Source organism: Bufo bufo, chromosome 1 (genome assembly GCF_905171765.1).
Source record: "Bufo bufo chromosome 1, aBufBuf1.1, whole genome shotgun sequence".
Classification (NCBI taxonomy): Eukaryota; Metazoa; Chordata; class Amphibia; order Anura; family Bufonidae; genus Bufo; species Bufo bufo.
In genome coordinates, this window is record NC_053389.1 from 477709213 (window position 1) to 477730247 (window position 21035).

Here is a 21035-nt window from a genome sequence, read left to right on the forward strand (position 1 = left end):
GGAGAGGGGCTATACTGAATCGTCGTTAAAGAAAGGCTATTTCAGAGCCAAGCAATCTGGCAGAGATGACCTTCTACAACAGCTGCCTAAGAAGCTTAAGAAATCTGAGAATAATACGGTACGTTTTATCACTACTTTCAATTCAGGTCATAATGTACTGTTGAAAACTTTGAAAACATATTGGAACATCTTATATATGGATCCGATTCTTCAACACCATCTACTCCCCAGACCATCTCTTACTTTTCGACGAGATCGAAACATCCGGGATGCTTTGGTCCATAGCCATTATCAGGCTACTAGTCCTCCCCGACTATTTGGGTCAAAGGGTCCCAAATGGGGTTGCCGTCCCTGTGGGAATTGTGTGGCATGTGCCAACATTCTCACCACTACTTCTTTTTCTGATTCGACAGGCCAGAAGACCTATCAAATTACGCATACCATCACCTGTAACACTATTGGGGTCGTTTATGTTGCAAGCTGCCCATGCGGTCTCCAATATGTGGGACTTACATCACGGGAGCTGAAACGTCGGACGAGAGAACATGTCCTTGGGATACAGTCCGCGGCCAGTGAGGAGGATGATACTTGTCTCAAAACCATTCCTCGCCATTTTAAGATTCACCATGCCTGCGATAGCTCTCTCCTAAAGGTAAGAGGTATAGATAGGATTTTTGTAGGCAGTAGGGGTGAGAATTGGAAGCGTTTATTGGCTCAACGGGAGGCGAAATGGATTTTCCAGTTGAATTCAGTTGCTCCCTATGGTTTAAATGAGGGTTTGAGTTTTGCCCCCTTTCTGCCATAAATTCTCTTTAATTTGCTCTATGGGCCTGTTTTTTGCGATACCTACTCTCTATCAGTACTTAGTATTTTGTTCCTTGATATATCCCTTTCTGAGTGTTTCTACATAAGTGGTCTTTGGGTCCGGTTTTGGATTCCTGGCCACTCATGGTTTATTTTAGGCTGGGCTTTGTGAGGATTCTCTCCTCAGCAGTCCTATTTGACATATCTATTTTTAACTGTGACTTTGTTTTTAATTATGTTCTTTTCTCTGTTAGCTGTAGGTGCGGCCGCTTCATATAAACCTTCTGGTAACTTTTGTCTGATTCTTCTACACGGAGGCCTTCACATGTTGGAGCTACGGACTGACTGACCATTGTGCACTAATGTATTTTTTATCACCATTCCCTGTATACGTTTTTACTATACAGTATATATTTGTTATTACTTGATATGTCACTTGCACACTATTTATATATTTTTATATATACTTACCTTTATTCAATTTTCACTATGTCATTATTGATCTATTTATATATATTTATTGTGCATTTATATGCGCTGCACTTGTCACTTTGTTTTTAAATTTTTTAAAATTTTTAATTATGTATATTTGATTAACGTACTCACTCAATTTATTGCATGAATTGTTTTGTCTCACACATTGATAGTCCTATATGTTTTTCGGCTTCAGACAGTTTTGGTCCATCAGGTCATGTGATCAGTATTCTGTGTTTCACCTGGTCATCTGGCAATACTTTGAAACGCAATCTTTATGTATCTGTCTATGTATGTTCATCTGGCTCTACATATCAGCTCTGTGCTGTATTTCATGCGGATACTCGTTTGTTCCCTGTAGTATGTGCGCTCTTGTGCGCATCGCTTCACTGTGGCATCCCAATGTGCTGATGGAACGCACTTCCGGTTTGCGTTCCACGTCGGTGGAACGCATTTCCGGTTTCGCTGGATCGGCATATCGGCCTGCTACATTGAGGTGCTGCTTCACTTCTGGGCGCACATCTACTAGGGTTCACATGCGCAGTCCTCTATGTGTTCTGTGTCCTTCTGTTATGCTAATATCCATTATTGGTTTTTCACATACTGTTAGCGATGTTCCCCATGATTAGGACCGCCCCTCTCTGTAACCGGAAGTGACGCGATGCGTTCCAGGCTGGAACGCATTCGCTTCCTTTCTATGTGTGGCCACACATTCCCCTTTCTCAGCTGTTCACTATACAGATTAATTATCAAGCTATAAAGTCACTCTGCTAGCCTCCTCTATACACACTCTCCCCCCTGAAGAAGCTTACGCGAAACGTGCGTTGGTGCTCTGTTGGTTCACCACTCAGGTATTTACTTCATGGATTTTTTTTGGCTTTTTCTATGTGATTTACTTATGCACTTTGTCATTCTCTGCATTATGCACTTTATATCTTGGCATGTAACATAGTACATAAGGCCGAAAAAAGACATTTGTCCATCCAGTTCGGCCTGTTATCCTGCAAGTTGATCCAGAGGAAGGCAAAAAACCCTGTGAGGTAGAAGCCAATTTTCTCCACTTTAGGGGAATAAAAAATTCCTTCCCGACTCCAATCATGCAATCAGAATAACTCCCTGGATCAACGACCCCTCTCTAGTAGCTATAGCCTGTAATATTATTAAGCTCCAGAAATACGTCCAGGCCCCTCTTGAATTCCTTTATTGTACTCACCATCACCACCTCCTCAGGCAGAGAGTTCCATAGTCTCACTGCTCTTACCGTAAAGAATCCTCTTCTATGTTTGTGTACAAACCTTCTTTCCTCCAGATGCAGAGGATGTCCCCTCGTCACAGTCACAGTCCTGGGGATAAATAGCTGATGGGATAGATCTCTGTACTGACCCCTGATATATTTATACATATTAATTAGATTTCCCCTCAGTCGTCTTTTTTCTAAAGTGAATAACCCTAATTTTGATAATCTTTCAGGGTACTGTAGTTGCCCCATTCCAGTTATTACTTTAGTTGCCCTCCTCTGAACCCTCTCTAGCTCTGCTATGTCTGCCTTGTTTACAGGAGCCCAGAACTGTACACAGTACTCCATGTGTGGTCTGACTAGCGATTTGTAAAGTGGTAGGACTATGTTCATATCACGGGAATCTATGCCCCTTTTGATGCAACCCATTATCTTGTTGGCCTTGGCAGCAGCTGCCTGACACTGTTTTTGCTGCTTAGTTTGCTGTTTATTAAAATTCCTAGATCCTTTTCCATGTCAGTGTTACCGAGTGTTTTACCATTTAGTATGTACGGGTGACTTGCATTTTTCCTTCCCATGTGCATAACCTTACATTTATCAGTGTTAAACCTCATCTGCCACTTACTGTATCTGCCCAAGCCTCCAATCTATCCAGATCCCTCTGTAGTAGTATACTGTCCTCATCAGTGTAAATTACTTTACACAGTTTAGTGTCATCTGCGAAAATTGATACTTTACTATGCAAGCCTTCTACAAGATCATTAATAAATATATTGAAGAGAATAGGGCCCAATACTGACCCCTGAGGTACTCCGCTAGTGACAGTGACCCAATCTGAGTGTGTACCGTTAATAACCACCCTCTGTTTTCTATCACTCAGCCAGTTACTTACCCACATACAGATGTTTTCTCCCAGTCCGAGCATTCTCATTTTATATACTAACCTTTTATGCGGTACAGTGTCAAATGCTTTGGAGAAGTCCAGATATACGATATCCATTGATTCGCCGCTGTCAAGTCTAGAACTTACCTCCTCATAGAAACTGATTAAATTAGTTTGACATGACCGATCCCTCACGAAGCCATGCTGATATGGCGTTATTTGCTTATTTCCGTTGAGATGCTCTAATATAGCATCTCTCAGAAAACCTTCAAACAGTTTACCCGCAACAGATGTTAAACTTACCGGCCTATAGTTTCCAGGCTCTGTTTTTGGCCCCTTTTTGAATATTGGCACCACATATGTCACGCGCCAATCCTGTGGGACATTCCCTGTCAGTATAGAGTCTGCAAATATCAGAAATAAGGGTCTGGCTATGACATTACTTAATTCCTTTAGGATACGGGGGTGTATGCCATCCGGTCCTGGCGATTTGTCTATTTTAATCTTTTTAAGTTGCTGATGTACTTCTTCCTGGGTCAGACAGGACACTTATAATGGGGAATTTATTTTTGCATTCTGCATGTCATCTGACAATTTATTTTCCTCAGTGAATACATTGGAGAAAAAAATATTTAACAGCTTTGCTTTCTCCTCGTCGCTCTCTGCGACTCCCCCCTCATTACTCTTTAAAGGGCCGACACCTTCAGATTTATACTTTTTAACATTTATATAATGGAAGAACATTTTAGGGTTAGTTTTACTCTCTTTGGCAATTAATCTCTTGGTCTCTAGTTTGGCCGCTTTTATTAGTTTTTTACATGTTCTATTTTTTTCCTTATAGTTTTTCAGTGCTTCCGTGCTACACTCCTGTTTTAGTGATTTATATGCTTTCTTTTTGTCATTTATTGCTTTCTTTACAGTTCTGTTTATCCACATTGGTTTCTTTTTGTTCCTTAACCTTTTATTACCATATGGTATGTACCTCTTACAATGAGTTTTTAGGATGTTTTTAAAGATATCCCATTTTGTGTCTGTATTTGTGAGGACTTTGTCCCAGTTAGTTTGGCCTATGGCCTCTCTTAGTTGGCTAAATTTAGCTTTTTTGAAGTTTGGTATTTTTGTTCCTCCCTGTAGAAACGCTCTTTTGAATGATAATTTCATGATTTTCCTATTACATGACGTAAAGTAATGATTTTATTAAAGACACGGAGGCGAGTATTGCTTAAACTTCCTTTACTGTTACCATAGCAGCAAAGAAATGAACATGTCAATCACAAAGAAAACACCATAGTAACCGACTCCTCCCCCTATCCCAGTATATATGGACTCCACCCTCTGGGATCATCCTCTTTCTTTGAACAGCCACTCAAACCGCTGACTCTTCCGGAACTGGATCTTTCTGAACGAAAACAACAGTTCTGAACCTTAGGACAGCCGAACTTTAGTAGCCACGAAAACACCAACGAGTGTGTCTAGGCAAAAAACCCTGAGGAGGAGGAACTTCAACCTGCGGACGAGAACACAAAATACGAGGTAGTACCACTAGAATATATCATGATGGAAAGTCAAACTATACAACAAAATTCAATCAACAAAATATTCATAAATAAACACATAATGCATAAATAAATAAAACAAGCTGTACTAGATTCTTCCGAAAAACCCAACAGGGTGGGTAAGGGAGGGCAATACTCGCCTCCGTGTCTTTAATAAAATCATGACTTTACGTCATGTAATAGGAAAATCATGAAATTTTATGACAAGACACGGAGGCTTCGTATTGCTAGTTTAAAGCTGAGAGATAACCGAGTTAAAAGCATGAGACTCAGGGCGAAAGTAAAACTCCCGGAAAGTGGACACCCTAGAGCAATCCGCTAAACGCATAACATCCTCCAGACGGGCCCCGGCGACCGACATAGAGGTAGCGGAAGCACTGCGGACGGAATGAGCCGTAAAGATATTAGTGTCAATACCGGCCTGACTCATAATTTCCTTAACCCAGCGAGACAGTGTCACACTGGCGACTGGAGCGTAGGGCTTCCGAAAAGAGATAAACAGATTAGGATAAGTAGATACACGTAAAGACGCAGTACGAGATTCGTACTCCTGAAGGCACGCCACCGGGCATAGCTGTGGGGACTGAGGGAAAGCGGGGTAAGCCACTGAACGAATGTTTGTCTTAGTGCGCCTGGAAATGTTAAATAAAACCCCATCCGGCGTAAAGGATCGAGCATCGTGATCTAATGCCCGCACATCAGACACCCGCTTACACGAAATTAGGCAAAGCAGCGTAACCAACTTAGCTGATAACTGGCGTAGTGATAATTGATCGTTGGAAGACCAAGAAACCAGGAAACTTAAAACCAACCCCACATCCCAAGTTGCTGAGAAACGAGGTCTGGGAGGTCGAGACAAACGAGAGCCCTTCAGCAGACGGCACACCAAAGGATGTTGACCCGCAGGGGAACCCTCGAAACCCTCGTGTCGGGAAGATATGGCCGATCTGTAAAGATTAATAGTGCGATAGGCTTTACCTGAATCATATAAAGAAGACAAGAAGGACAAAACCGACATTAAAGGAGCCCGAAAGGGGATCCAGGTCCCTTTCTCCGCACCAGCGAGCCCAAGCGTCCCAGGCGGAGCGATAAGCCCGTCTAGTTCCTGGAGCCCATGCGTTCTCCAATAAGAAAAGAGTCGTGTCCGAAACTCCAGACAGCGAGACGGGACACCCGAGATCCTGCAAGCGAGAAGACGAAGCCCGCCTGATTGAATGAGAGGATGTTGTGCTCCCAAAGGATCCCGCAAGAGCCAGGGAAGGTCCGGGAGGAGGATTGGACGATCCACCAATAAGTCCAGAAGCAGTGGGAACCACGGTTGAGACTGCCACAGCGGAACGATCAGGATCAGATCCGCTAATTGGCGTTGGGCTTGGAGGAGAACTCGGGGAATTAAAGCGAACAGCGGAAACGCATACATCAGCGCTCCCCCCCCACTGTTGCAGAAACGCATCCACCGCCTCCGCCAGCGGATCCGGACGCCAGCTGAAGAATCTGGAAGTCTGAGCGTTCAGACGGTTCGCGAAAAGGTCTATCAACGGAGGACCCCAGTGAGACGATAAAGTTAGGAATACCCCCTCGTCTAACTTCCAATCGCTGGAATCCGAAAAATATTGAGAATTCCAGTCTGCTACCACATTGCGGAGACCCGGAAGGTGTTCTGCTATAACTACAATACCTTTGGTAAGGCAAAACTCCCAGAAATCTTGAGCTAGGTAAGTCAGAACCGAAGAACGAGTGCCGCCCATCCCATTTACGTATCGGACCGCGGAGACGTTGTCCATCCGCAATCTGATACAGGTCGTGACCGTGCCGTTGGCGAAACTGAGAATCGCCAACGACCCTGCCAGTAATTCCAGGCCATTTATGTGGAGGCGGGACTCCTCTGGGGACCAAGGACCTCCGGTGGAAATCCCATTGCAATGAGCCCCCCAGCCGTGTAGGCTGGCGTCGGATTCTATAATCAAATCCGGTAAGGGACCGAACAGGGCTTTGCCATTCCAGACTGATAGATTGTGAATCCACCATAGAAGCTCGTCCCTCGTTTCTGAATCGAGCGTGACCATGTCTGAGTATGTGGCCCCGGCTCGGAGGTGTGCAATTTTGAATCTCTGGAGAGCTCGGTAGTGTAAAGGAGCCGGGAAGATGGCCTGGATGGACGATGCCAGGAGACCTATAAGGCGTGCTAAGTGACGCAGAGATAGTTGGGGTCGAAGCAGAGCATGTCGCAGCTCTTTGCGAATAGCCCGGACCTTGGACAGAGGAAGGTGAAGGGTCAGAGAAGAGGAATCTATCCTGAATCCCAGGAACTCTATAGTCGATGGAATGAGGCATGACTTCTCCTGGTTTATGATGAAACCCAACCTGGATAGGAGGTTGGTGGTCATGAACAGATGAGAGTGAAGAAGGGACGGACTCCCTGCCATGATAAGAATATCGTCTAGATAAATTATCATGCGCACCCCTCTGCTGCGGAGCCAGGACACTACGGGCTTCATTATTTTGGTGAAGCACCAAGGGGCGGATGAGAGACCGAAAGGCAGGCAAGTGAACCGCCAAAGCTGGTCTCCCCAAGAAAAGCAAAGTAGGTTCCTGGAGGTCGGAGCCACCGGGACCGTGAGGTAGGCATCCTTGAGGTCCAGTTTGACCATCCAATCGCCCGGAAGGAGCATGTCTCTCAGAAGATGGATGCCCTCCATCTTGAAATGGCGATATTGGACTATAGAGTTGAGAGACTTTAGGTTTATAACTGGGCGTGACTGGCCGCCCTTCTTCTGTACCAAAAACATACTGCTGATTACCGCAGCTGAATGGGGAGAAGTGCGTTCTATCGCCTGCTTGAGGACGAGTTCTTTCAGTTCTCTGTGCAGCAGACGTTGCACCGACCCCGTCCATAGAACGTGTCTGGGACTTGGTAGTAGGCTTGGAGGGGCTACCAGGTCTATAGTGAAACCCATGATGGTGTCTAAAACCCACCGGTCTGAGGTGATCTCGGACCAGGCATTGGAAAAGTGACGGAGTCTGCCCCCGACACAACCTGTTGAAGAAAGTAACGGTAGGACGGGAGGGGCACTTACCAACTGGTCGACGATAGGATGGGGCTCCACGGTAGCTCCTGGACCGTCCTGAAAAACCCCTGGATGGGAAGAAGGATGGTTGATGTCTGGTATCCTGAAGAGAGGATCTATAGTTGAAGGAGCCTCTTCCCGTACCCCGGGAATGGAAATCGGACCGGCCGGACAGACGGCCCCTAGAGCTGCCGGCCCTGTTGGAAAAACGGGTGTTAAAGACCCTCTTCATTGATGTCTGGGCTTTATCTAAAGCCGTAAAGGCCCCGACATATCTGCCTAGTTCTTTAATAAACGAGTCTCCAAATAAGAGACCCTGAGCATTCTTTCCTGCTTCTGACAGTGCAAGGTTGGAGAGCTTAGGCTCCACCTTCATCAAGATGGCTTTACGCCGTTTGATGGCTAAGGAGGTATTTACATTGCCTGCAATGCAAATGGCCCTCTGAACCCATCCTCCTAACTCGACAGGATCCACCTGTTTACCCTCCGCCTTGGCGGACTCGGCCATGTCGAATATTTTTGCAAGAGGGCCCGTGATGTCCAGAAGTTTATCCTGGACCGCCCGCAAGGCTGAATCAAGCCCTTTTTTCGGGTTAAACTTTGTTTTCGTGAGAAATTGGACCATCTTAGGGTCGACAGTCGGTGTTTCACACACTTTATTGGGGATCAAAGGGCGGGGGCATTCCGCTCGCAATTTACTGCGGGATTCCTTGCTTAGGGGAGCACGGATTTTCTCCTCCAAATAATGTGCTACATGTGTGGCGGGAAGCCATTCTGCTGATCTGGGATGATGTAACTCATCCGGATTAAATAGGGGGGCACCTAGCGGGTCAAACATAAGATCGTCAGGTGTTGGAAGGCCTTCCTGAGGGACGCCCGCAGGCGTGGGTGGGATGGGAGCTGGCAATATATCCAGAGGGTCAGTTTCGACGTCCTCAAGCTCCTCCCCTGAGTCATAATGGAACTCATTCTGAACCTCCTCAATCGATTCTCTGTCAGAATCAGTCAAAGGCTCAGGAAGGGTCCTGGCCGATTTCCAAGCACGAGAACGTTCTGCCTGTCGTGCACAGGCTCTTTTTCGCGGGACAACCGCGTGGTCATGTGATGGATTACCATCGGTTCTAAGAGTTCTGGAGGCGGATGGTCCTTCAGAGACCAATATAGGATCTTGTGTGGCCCTAGAGGGCTGAACACATAAGGCCTGAGATAATGACTGTGATAAAGCTGAGGACATGGAGCCCATAGCAACCATGATAGCCTCAGAAATAGATTGCTGCAGCGCAGCATTATGTCGCTCCTGTGAGGAGACATTCCTTAAGCTGGGAGCATTAGGGGGGCTAAGGGGGGGGGGGGGGCAGCAGGGTCCTGCCTAACAGAAGAGGAGCTACTGCGGTGAGACATAGTGATAGAGTGGACAGGAGTTAGTCACCCCAGACCACTAAAGGAACAAAAACCTGAAAGAAAAAGAAAGAAAACGACAGTGAGGATCGGGAATGCCAAAGGAGAAACAGGGCGCAAAGATAAACACTCACCAAGTAGAAAAACCGGCACCGAGTAAGGTGAGAGCTACCAGAGCACAGGAGGAGACAAACGACGCGAAAAACCTGAGGAACGGCCGAGATCTCGCGAGATCTCAGGTGGCCGTAATCCAGGACAGGAGCGCCGATGCCGGAAGAGAAGAGACCGAAATCTCGCGATCGCGAGACCTCGGACTTGCCCGCCAGAGCCAGGAGGAAAAACAGGATGACGGAGGAAATCTCGCGCAACGCGAGACTACGGCTGGGGAGGCCGCGAGTAGGCCAAAACGAACTGGGAATACCGGTAAGGAACGAGAGGTATGGGACCAGACTGAACCCGGAAGCGAAAGATAATAAGGGCAGACTGGGGCGAAAAAACCCCCAAGGGGGAAGGGAAAGAGAAAAGATAAAATAACTACCCTAAGGTAGAAGCGCAGTAGTAAAGTGGTAAGGGGCAAGGCCCCCACAGAAAAGACCTGTAACGATGTAAAATTACACCTAAACGCTATATAATCAAATAAATGACAAACAAGGATTCTAGTAACACAGAGGATACTTATCTGCCATGGCAGCAGCAAAGAAAGAGGATGATCCCAGAGGGTGGAGTCCATATATACTGGGATAGGGGGAGGAGTCGGTTACTATGGTGTTTTCTTTGTGACTGACATGTTCATTTCTTTGCTGCTATGGTAACAGTAAAGGAAGTTTAAGCAATACGAAGCCTCCGTGTCTTGTCATAAAATTGGAAGGTTATTACTTTATGGTCACTATTTCCCAGGTGTCCCCCGACCTGCACGTCTGTTGTTCTGTCAGGTCTATTGGTTAATACTAAGTCCAGTATGGCCGTCCCTCTAGTCGGGTCCTGAACCAGTTGGGAGAAGTAATTGTCTTTGGTTATTGCCACGAACCTGTTTCCCTTATGAGATATACAAGTTTCAGTTTCCCAGTCTATATCTGGGTAGTTGAAGTCCCCCATAATAACCACCTCATTATGATTTGCCGCCTCGTCTATCTCGTTTAGTAGTAGATTTTCTGTGGACTCTGGTATATGTATTGTACTTCACCTTGATCTAGGCCTGTGAGCCTTGGCTAGGTTTTATATATTTGATATTTGGCTTTGTGCCATACATACATATTTTAGGATATTTTTATCATCCCTCTAGCCTTGATACGTTCTGTTATCCAGTGGTGCTCCATTATTCTGAGTGCTCCCCACTTACCATTGTATTGTTTTTTATGTGCATTTTAATACACTTTTGTCTCTTGTTGAGACTATAATAAAGTTTACATCCATCATTATTTGTGCTAGCCTTGTTTCTCTTTTTTGGTGTTACTTCATACGTAAATGTAATTCAATAACAATAAGGTGGAAACCTTTCTTATTCCATTGTCCAGCATGACAACCAATACCATCCAGTCTGCACCCCTTAGGGGGGCCAGGTCTTAATTTTGACCTTCCTCATCTTTTGCTGGCTTTACTTCCTAGAAAAGTCATCAAGATGCAGAGAGAGGAGGTGCTTACATGTTCCAGATGACATATTCTCATCAATATTAGATGATGTGGAAAAGGAGGAAAAACAGATGGCAGAAGAAGGGCTCCAACCTGTAGGACAGGAGAGTACTGCGGTTGGAGAAGTGGGTATGCCATCATATTGTGCCCCACCTAACCAGCCAAACCACATACCATCAACAGCCCCTGTTTAAAGGTACTGCGCAGCCATTAACAATGACAAGGTCTATAAAGTGCGGTCTTCATTAATAAATGAAAGGCAAGTGCAGGCTAATTGGATGCATGGTTCTTCGCTGCAGCATGGCTGCAACCCGCCACCAGCAGCAAACGCCTCTCCGTGTGGCCATACCCTTAGGCAGAGTGGCCTGTGGAACTTCAGCAAAGCTTTTCTCATCAACAACACTTGCTATTAAATGCAGGCCACTTCAGCTTTTCATGTTGTTTTCTGAGTCATATTGCAAATTATTGTTCATTTTATGGTAGGAAGCTACAAAGAAAGGACAAAAGGGCAAAGAGTTTTGCATTTAGACACTAGGGCAAGATAATGACCAGCATATAAAAAATGGGATTTGAAAACTTGTTATACATAAGGTAAAACAGGCCACATTTCTAGAAATTCCTGCACTTTAAAAAAAGTGAAGCATATACTGTAACTTAGAACTAAAGCAGAAGAGACCCAAAAGAAAGAGAGAAGGAAAATTCTTCTTCAAAGTGGGGATTTAGACAATGACGAAATAGCCATAAGAGACATTCTTACTGGGCTTTATTGTGGTTAAAACCCAAAATGAAAGGGAACAACTAAAATGACACACTTAACAAACTGAAAGTGAAGGTGTAAAAAGATTAGTCTGCTCTCTTTAAGGGCTCATGCACACTACCATATATAGTTTGTAGTCCGCAAAAAAACGGAATGGACACGGAAAGAAAATACGTTTGTGTGCATGATCCCTAAAGGGAATGTGCCATCAGAAAATGACCTATTGTTTAAATCACGTTTTTGTTGAACATACTTGTAAAGAATTTTTGCTGATTTTTATTTTTATTTTTCATGTCACTATCTATATTTAAAACAAAAAACATAAAATCCTGCAGTTTTCATACTGGCCACTAAGCCTAATAATAGGCGCCACTTCTTGGTCTGTACAGATCACTTTACTCCAATTACATATTATTCTAAAGCTGCCTTTAAAGATAAGGAGATATCCCCTGTATAGATAAGACAGGATCCATCATTCACAATAGCTGATTGTTAGATCTTATCTATTATTTCCTTGTACAATGACCTCTGCACAGGTCACAGAGCATGTCTAGAAAACTCTCCCGTAGAAGTCAATGAGGTCCCCTCCTAACCATTGTGTCTATGGCCCGTGGGGCTACCGTAAAGCAATTCTTTTTTTAGTTTGCAAATGCTGTTAAGAACAGCTCAGGCAAGATGGCTGTACTCATAACATAATGTTTAGGAAATAAAAGGAGATTATGAAAAAAAGAGTATGTGCTAAAATCTTATTTTAACTGGAAGATAAAAATTTTGGTGACACAATTACTTTAAGAAGATTTGTGTTGCATATTAATGTTTCAATAGACTTATGGAGGAACCTGACCATGTGCTGTTTAAGCTACATGCACACAACCGTATGTATTTTGCGATCCGTAACTTGCGGATCCGCAAAAAAAAACGGATGAAATCCGTACGCCATCCATTTATTTTTGCGGATCCATTGTAACAATGCCTAAAACGGACAAGAATAGGACATGTTCTATTTTCTTTTGCGGGGCTACAGAACTGACATACTGATGCGGATAGCACACGGTGTGCTGTCCACATTTTTTGCGGACCCATTGAAATGAATGGGTCTGCATCCTATTCACAAAAAAACGGAACGTACACTGAAACAAAATACATTCGTGTGCATGAGGCCTTAACTTTATTTTTCTTGCAGTCGACAACTGAATAAAAAAAAATATCTAAAATGATTAAAGTAAAGACAGGTGTGTTAACTTTGATCAAATAGGTTTTTAGTATAAAATTATCTATTCAGTAACATTTGGTACAAGCGTATAATAGTCATACATGAAGAGAGAGCACGTAGAACATCTAGCGCTCAAACATAACAAACCACGTGAGAACTGTCGGGTATATAAAGCAAATGCTTTATATAAAGATAAAAAAATTTAGCGGATCAAAAGAAAAATTATGCAAAGGATATTGATCCGGGAGATGGACATAATTCATCTCCACACGAGTTCGATCAAGAACCTGATTATTTTGTGCAATCAGTAAAACAGGGTACAAGCGTCTATGCAAAAATATAAATGGTTTATTATACAATTGTTTAAGATACAATCAGAAATGAAACAACATAAATTTCAATAATATACAATGATATGCAGTACCCAGAATTCACCACTATATGATGCCAACAAAACAATACTCTACCAACACAAGAATATTATGCAATACAGCTTTAAATTTGTGAGAGAGATACAATCAATGGATTATGCGGAAAAACTCAATCAAGAAGATGACAGATACGAGCCCTTGCTCTACCAAAAATGATGACCAATCTCAGATATGGGGTAGTATGGTAGTATTGATCTAAATTAATTGGCTTGATACTTAGTCAGGTACCCGCTCATTTGCGGACGTGTAACGTTAGTTGCCACATCAGTATTCTCTCTTGTTTCAGTTACGATGCATATAACTGAATAAAGGGGATAATATTGGAGAAACTTTCTGTTGGGAATCTTAGTATTCCCTAGTTTGACATCAAGCCAATAATTTATAAGTTTTATGCAATACTACCATACTACCCCATATCTGAGATTGGTCATCATTTTTGGTAGAGCAAGGGCTCGTATCTGTCATCTTCTTGATTGAGTTTTTCCGCATAATCCATTGATTGTATCTCTCTCACAAATTTAAAGCTGTATTGCATAATATTCTTGTGTTGGTAGAGTATTGTTTTGTTGGCATCATATAGTGGTGAATTCTGGGTACTGCATATCATTGTATATTATTGAAATTTATGTTGTTTCATTTCTGATTGTATCTTAAACTATTGTATAATAAACCATTTATTTTTGCATAGACGCTTGTACCCTGTTTTACTGATTGCACAAAATAATCAGGTTCTTGATCGAACTCGTCTGGAGATGATTATGTCCATCTCCCGGATCAATATCGTTTGTATAATTTTTCTTTTGATCCGCTAAAAATTTTTTCCTTTATATAAAGCATTTGCTTTATATACCCGACAGAACATGGATGCAAACTCCAACGAAATTTAAAATATAACCATTGACAAAAGACAATTAAAGAAAATCAAAAGACAGTGGGAGGGGGGAGGGGAAGAGGGGGAAGGGTAAGAAGGGGTTAAAGACTACTATATAGTATTTGCATTTGTACGTTTCGGAATGACGCTGAGGAGCGAAACGTATCCCATAACCCCCAGGTCTTCAAAAATCGTGAGCAATCTGAGGGTGTCACACTAATAAGGTCCTCCATTTTCTGTTATAGGGCGATCCAGTGAGGGGGGAGAGGAGGATTTCCAGTGTTGTGGTATGACTGCCTTAGCTGCCTGGATCATTCAAAAGTAAATTCTTGTAGGTAGGGATATTCAAGTCAAGTACAAAAAGTAGAAGGGCTTCAGGGGTGTTCTGCCCGTTACTTCTTTGATTACCTTGTGTACAGTACAAAGTTCCAAAAGGGGTGCAGGACAGTGCACTGCCACCAAATATGGACCATTGTACCCTCCTCTGTATGACATCTCGAGCAGCGATCAGACTCTGTCGGAAACCACTTGTGAAGCAACGCGGGCACTCTGTACCACCTGGGTCAGGAGAAAAGTCTTATTCCATTGGGATTGGGTGAGGTGCATACCTAAGTCCTGTTCCCAGGCCCGACAGAAGGGGAGGGAGTGCAAGAAGCGGTGATATATGAGTAATTTACAGTTGATATGTTTCTAAAAACCGCTGAGGGGGTTATGCACATCTGTTCGAATGTTGTAAGGTTGCGGGTCAGTGTGTGGGTCTTACTCATATAGGAGTGAAAATGCTGGAGCTGTATGTATTCAAAGGAGCAGTTGAGGTAGAGACTTCAGGGAGGGTCCCGAAAGGACATGGTAAAATCTGAGTGGATGAATCTTTGTGCCCTGAAAGAAAGGGTGTGAAGAGCGCCCCGGAGAGAAGCGAGGATGATCAGTGATTGGGACCAGAGGACCTTTGGGATCAATTAGAGAGGTATAGCGACTTATGGACGCTAAAATTGCGAACGTGTGGTGGGCCGTGAAGGATAGCTTAGAAGAGGGGGAACATGGGGTGCCCACTAACCATGGAAGGACTGTTAAGGAGCGTGAAAAGGATTCTCGTACCCACGAGACTTGGAGGTATCAATGCGTATCATGTCTAAGAGCCGAGCATAGGCAATAGAGTGATAATAGAGTCTACAGTCCAGCAGACCAATCCCCCCTCCATCTCTTTAAAGCGGGTCAATATTTCCCACTTGATCCGTGGTTTACCAGGTGACCACACAAATTGTGTGAAACATCAGTGCATTTGGGACCAAAATGTGGAAGGAGGGTGGTAGTCTGCAGGAGATAGAGGAGTTTTGGGAGCAAAGTCATCTTCAAAATGCTAATCCTGCTAAACCAGAAGAAATCCCATTGGCGCCAGGCCTCCAAGTCCCTCTGGAATTGCTGGAGAAGAGGGGTGAAGTTCAAATTAAAAAGCCGCGACAGGTCGGCATTGATTTTCATGCCTAAGTATGTTATCCCGTTTGGTGGCCAGGTAAAGGGGAAAAATATTTTAAGAACAGATACCAATGTACCGGGCAGGGAAACATTCAAGGCCTCAGACTTAGTCATATTGATTTTGAAATTGGTCCATTCGCCAAATCGGGAGATCTCATGGAGCAAAGACGGTAGAGAAATGCGGGGATTAGTTATATAGAGCAGGAGATCATCTGCGAAAGCCGCACACTTGTATTCATGTTCTTCAATATTTACTCCCGAGATGTCTGGGTTGGCAAGTATGGAGGACATAAGATGCTCCATAACCATGACATATAGTAGAGGGGACAGCGGGCAACCCTGTCATGTCCCATTGTCAATTGAAAAAGGGGGAGAGAGAGAGACATTTATTTTGACTCGTGCGGAGGGTTGTTGGTATAAACTTAGAATCTTCTACAGAAATCCCGGAACTATACCCAGGTGTGAAAGGACGGTGTGCATAGAGTTCCAGGAGATACGGTCGAAGGCTTTCTTAGCGTCTAGGAATAAGATCATAAGGGGAATATTGTTGGACTTAGCATGGTGGAGGATATCTAATGTTTTAAGGGTGTTATCCCGTGCCCCCCGCCCTGGCACAATCCCCACCTGATCAGTATGAATAATCGAAGGTAGAAAGGTATTTAGTCTGTTAGCTAGCAGTTTGGAGAATATTTTGAGATCGACATTCAAGAGAGAGATAGGGCCAAGCTAGCACACAAATGTGGGTCCTTGCCAGGTTTGCGAATGATTGTGATATGAGCCTCAGTGGTCTGCGCCAGGAAGAGAATACCAGGGAACGCTGCATCAAAGACTCGTAGCAAGAAAGGGGTCAGAGAAGTCGAGAAGGACTTGTAGAATCTAACTGTGAACCCATCAGGGCCAGGGCTCTTTCCTTCCCCCGGAAGGGATTTAAGAACCGTTTGAAGTTCGGCTTCTGTGAATGGCGTTTCTAGGCTAGCTGAGTCTAGTGTAGATAGTTTGGGAACCTGAGCGAGGGATTCAGATGCAAGATCTGATTGCTTTGGGGAAGCTTGAGGTAGATTGTAGAGCTCAGAGTAAAAAGAATGGAATGAAGATGCTATATCTGTAGTGGTGTGTACCATGTGATCCATGGGATTTTTTATAGCAGGGACATGGGAGACAGCCAATTTTCCCCTAAGAGCTCTTTCCAGCAAACGCCCACTCTTGTTTCCATATTCGTAGAATTTGCTACTGCATATTTGTATCATACATTTATAAGACGCTTCCAAAAAGCGTTTAACGTCCATACGTACATTTTGGAGGTCACATAGAGTTGATATGGAGAGTGTTCGCTTGTGGGCAAGTTCTAAAGAGGCAACCTTCTGCAGTGCAAGCTTGAGGGAGTGTGCTTTCTCCTTCTTGAGACAGGATCCATGCTTATTAAGGAGTCCGTGCAGGACACATTTCAATGTTTCCCATTGCATTGGGAGTGGAGTAGTATATGTACTATGGTCAGACAGAAAGTATGTTACAGTGCTGGTCAGATCAGCAGCGCACACCGGGTCAAGAAGGAGAGATTAATTTAAATGCCAAGTCCACTCGCGTTTGGAGAGAAAAGGAAGATTTAAGGAACAAAATACTGGGGCATGGTCTGACCACAGGATATTACCTATTTGTGTGGAGTCCAGCCACGAAAGAGCCGGTTGTTGGAGCAAAATGTGATCTATGCTATAAGAAGAATGAGGAGCAGAATAACAAGCATAATCTTTATCCACTGGGTGCTGGAGACGCCAGGAGTCATCTAGTTGTAGTTGAAGTAGCACTCTTTTGACTTTTTTTGATCGTGGAATAGGGAAGGGAAGCGGGTCCAGTTGAATTACCTAGTGTAGGATCAAGGGTAAGATTAAGGTCACCACAAAGTATGACTGTTCCGTGAACCAGGGGAAGGGCCATATCAATTAAGTATAGAATAAAAGAGGCCTGATCTTGATTAGGGGCATAAGCATTAAGAAATTCACGTCCAACAATCATTAATGAAAGAATCAGGTACCTATCAAGGCCCCAGGATTGACAGTACAGCCTAGCACTTGGTGAGGCAAAGATTTATGGATCGCTATGGCAACTTCCTTTGTCTTGTTCACCGGATTGTTTGCAAAGTGCCAGAATGTGTAGTGCCGATGTCGTATGCTAGGAGCACCACCCTCTTTGAAGTGTGTCTCTTGAAAACAGACAATGTGTACCTTCTGGCGATGAAAATGGTGAAGTACTTAGGCTCTCTTTTCAGGAGTGTTGAGGCCCTTTGCATTGAAAGACACAATCTTGAGTGTCGTCATATCTACAGGGGGAAAAAACACAAGGAACAAAAGGGAAGGGTGAAAACAAAAAACCAGTAAGAAATAAAAGAAAATAAGAAAGGTTAAAAAGAAGGAAACGCAGCAAAGGAGAAAAAATAAAAAAAGCGAAAAGGAGAATAGATAACTAGTGTGACCTAGAGGTCTAAGGAGGCAGTCACCAGGGAGCAAACCGTCCCAGGGGAGTGTCTCAAACTATTGGGGGAAAGTAACAGCCAGAGAAGAGCAGGCCTGCCACCACAACCCCTATCAAACTGAACTGGTAAATCAATACCACCAACCACTGAGAGAGAACAAGAAGAACACATAGGTGCAAGGCAAACAGAAGTGAGAAGCCATTATGGCTACTGGTTATCGGTCCCGATCAGGAACAGCAGGTAGTCCCTCAGGTAATGGGATTAGATGGAGATCCACGTTGAGGACCAGCAGATCGTTGCTGCCGCCATCCGCGGCGGGTTGGCATGTTTGGTCCAGGTGTTTCAGTGTTGACGACATGTGAAGGACGAGAGTATTTCTGTGATGTGGAGGCAGGTGGCAGAATGGATGGCCAAGGGCCCAAGTCAACCGATGGTAGGTCTAGTTGTTGGAGAAAAAGCGGTAAATCCGGAGGATTACAGAGAGCAGCAACATGTCTTTTGGGACCTGCAAATAGGGCAAAGGGGTAGCCCCATCGATAGGGAATGCCTCAATTTTTGAGGAGGTCTAGGAGTGGACGTAGAGCCGCTCGCTGTGACAGAGTGTGGCGTGAAAGGTCTTGTAGCAGCGTGATGGAGACTCCTTCATGAGATAGGGGAGAAATTTGTCGAGCTTTGTTCAAAATCTGCTCTTTGATAATGTAAAAGTGGATTCTGCAAATAACATCTCTTGGTTTTAGCCATCAGGGTTAGGAGGTCTAAGGGCTCTGTGGGCCCTATCAATCGCTATGTGAGAGTTTGGCGGATGTCCCAGAATCCATTGAATATTCTCACAATCGTGGGCAGCAGTTCTGCAGTCGCTATTGACTCTGGAAGGCCTCTAATCCATATATTATTGCGGCGACTGCGGTTTTCTATATCGTCCAGGTGTTGTTGTAGGACATGAAATTAAGCGTCATGGGTTTGGACTTTGTCTTGTAGCACTTTAACATTTGCCGACAGAGTTGTATGGTCTTGTGGAGAGCACGGTTCATATGCAGCCAGAAGTACTTGTTACGGGCTGTGAGGCTGGTCCTGCTGCTCAATGAAGGCAGGTAGAGAGGGCACAGAAGCAGCATGTCGCCTGCTTGATTGAGGTGTCGGGCTCCTGTGCGCTTCTTAGAGCGAGTCTGTTGGCCGCAAGGTCCGGGTGTCGGCGCCATCCTCTGGGCGCATGGCGCTATCGCACAGAGTGTGGCCTGGTAAGGCTGACTACCGGGTGGAGAAGTGGGGAAGGTCGCCTTGGGAGGAAGTCAGGGGAGCCAATGGTCGGGTTCTACCCTTTTTCAAGGTCTTGCCCATCAGAAGTTGCCGGTTAGTGAGAAATTACGCTGGGAATGTAGAGGAGCTCAAGCAGAGCTTGTCCTCACTCACTCGTGGCTGGCCACGCCCCCTTTTTCATATTTTTTTACTAAAATTCCTAAAATGTAGTTGTCATTGCGAGGATAATATTAACATGGGGATCTCTCACTACAGTTTTTGTGGACAATCACACCTCTCTGTGAATGTAGCAGACTGTAAACAAAGCACATTCTCATTTACACAAGGGTTGTGCATGTTTTCACATAGTTTTTTAAGCTTCAAACTTTTGTGTTTGTTCAGCAGCAACATAGTTAATGAGAATCTGTCACCTCTCCTATCATGTCTGTTTTAGTAACCACATGCATGTAATAACAATTTGGGAGCATCTATTGTTATGATTCTATGTTATGCCATTCCTCTATTAATCCTACTAAGTTTATGAATGAATTGCCAGCAGTCTGCAGTAAGGGTACAGATGGGGGTTACCTGTGGGAGAGTCTGACACTGACAGCACTGACTGGATAATGCCACACTGTTCACCCAGTTGCTTAAGTAGATATATGTGTTAATAACAACATCACAGGTATTGTACCCAGCCTTTTCAAGCTCTTGAGTAGTAAATCTGACTAATTGTTCTATGACATAAGAGTTGAGGATTTATTAATGCATAATTAGGCAGATCAGGCATTCTGCAGTCTGTGAAACTGGTTAACAACCTGTGATGGTTGGCATATTGGTTATAGAAAATACACACAATGCTGTTCTGATACTATAGCCCACATTATGTTATGTGAGTGCACCTAGATTTTGGTGTAAATTGTGACAAAATGTGTCACAAATTGAATTATCTAGGTTTGCAGAAATGTTCTGTACCTAGTCTGACAAGGGAGACAAGAGAGACCACCCAAAAACACAATTATTTTTTTGTTGCACATTCCTACAGTAATTTTTTTGCATGTTCTTAAAAACACAGCATCCAGATGTCAAAGTGTATAGTAAAATACTGTAAAGTTCACACAAACAGCATTTAGTTTTTTTGCTTTTTGTAGTGTTAGTTATGTTCTTATAAAAATGTAGCATGCTCTTGTTATTGCATTTTACTTGCATTTTCTCCATAGGCTTTAGGAATTTAAAAAAGTCCCAAATATACCTTGAAAATGTCAAAACGCCTCCAAAACTGCACAAAAAAAGCCAAGTGTTAAAAACGCTTGAAGAACATGACATTTTGTTTTGTACATGAGCTTGTGGTCTTCTGCTAAAAGTTCAGATTGTTCCTCATCATTCTGCACTCAGTACCTCATAATGACAAATTTATTGAAAAGGAAAAACTAAAATCTTGCATTGACATAGGTGTTTATACTCTTTACTTAGGACTTAGTTTAAGGACCTTTGGCAGCGATTACAGCCTCCAGTCTTCTTTAGTATGAAGTCAC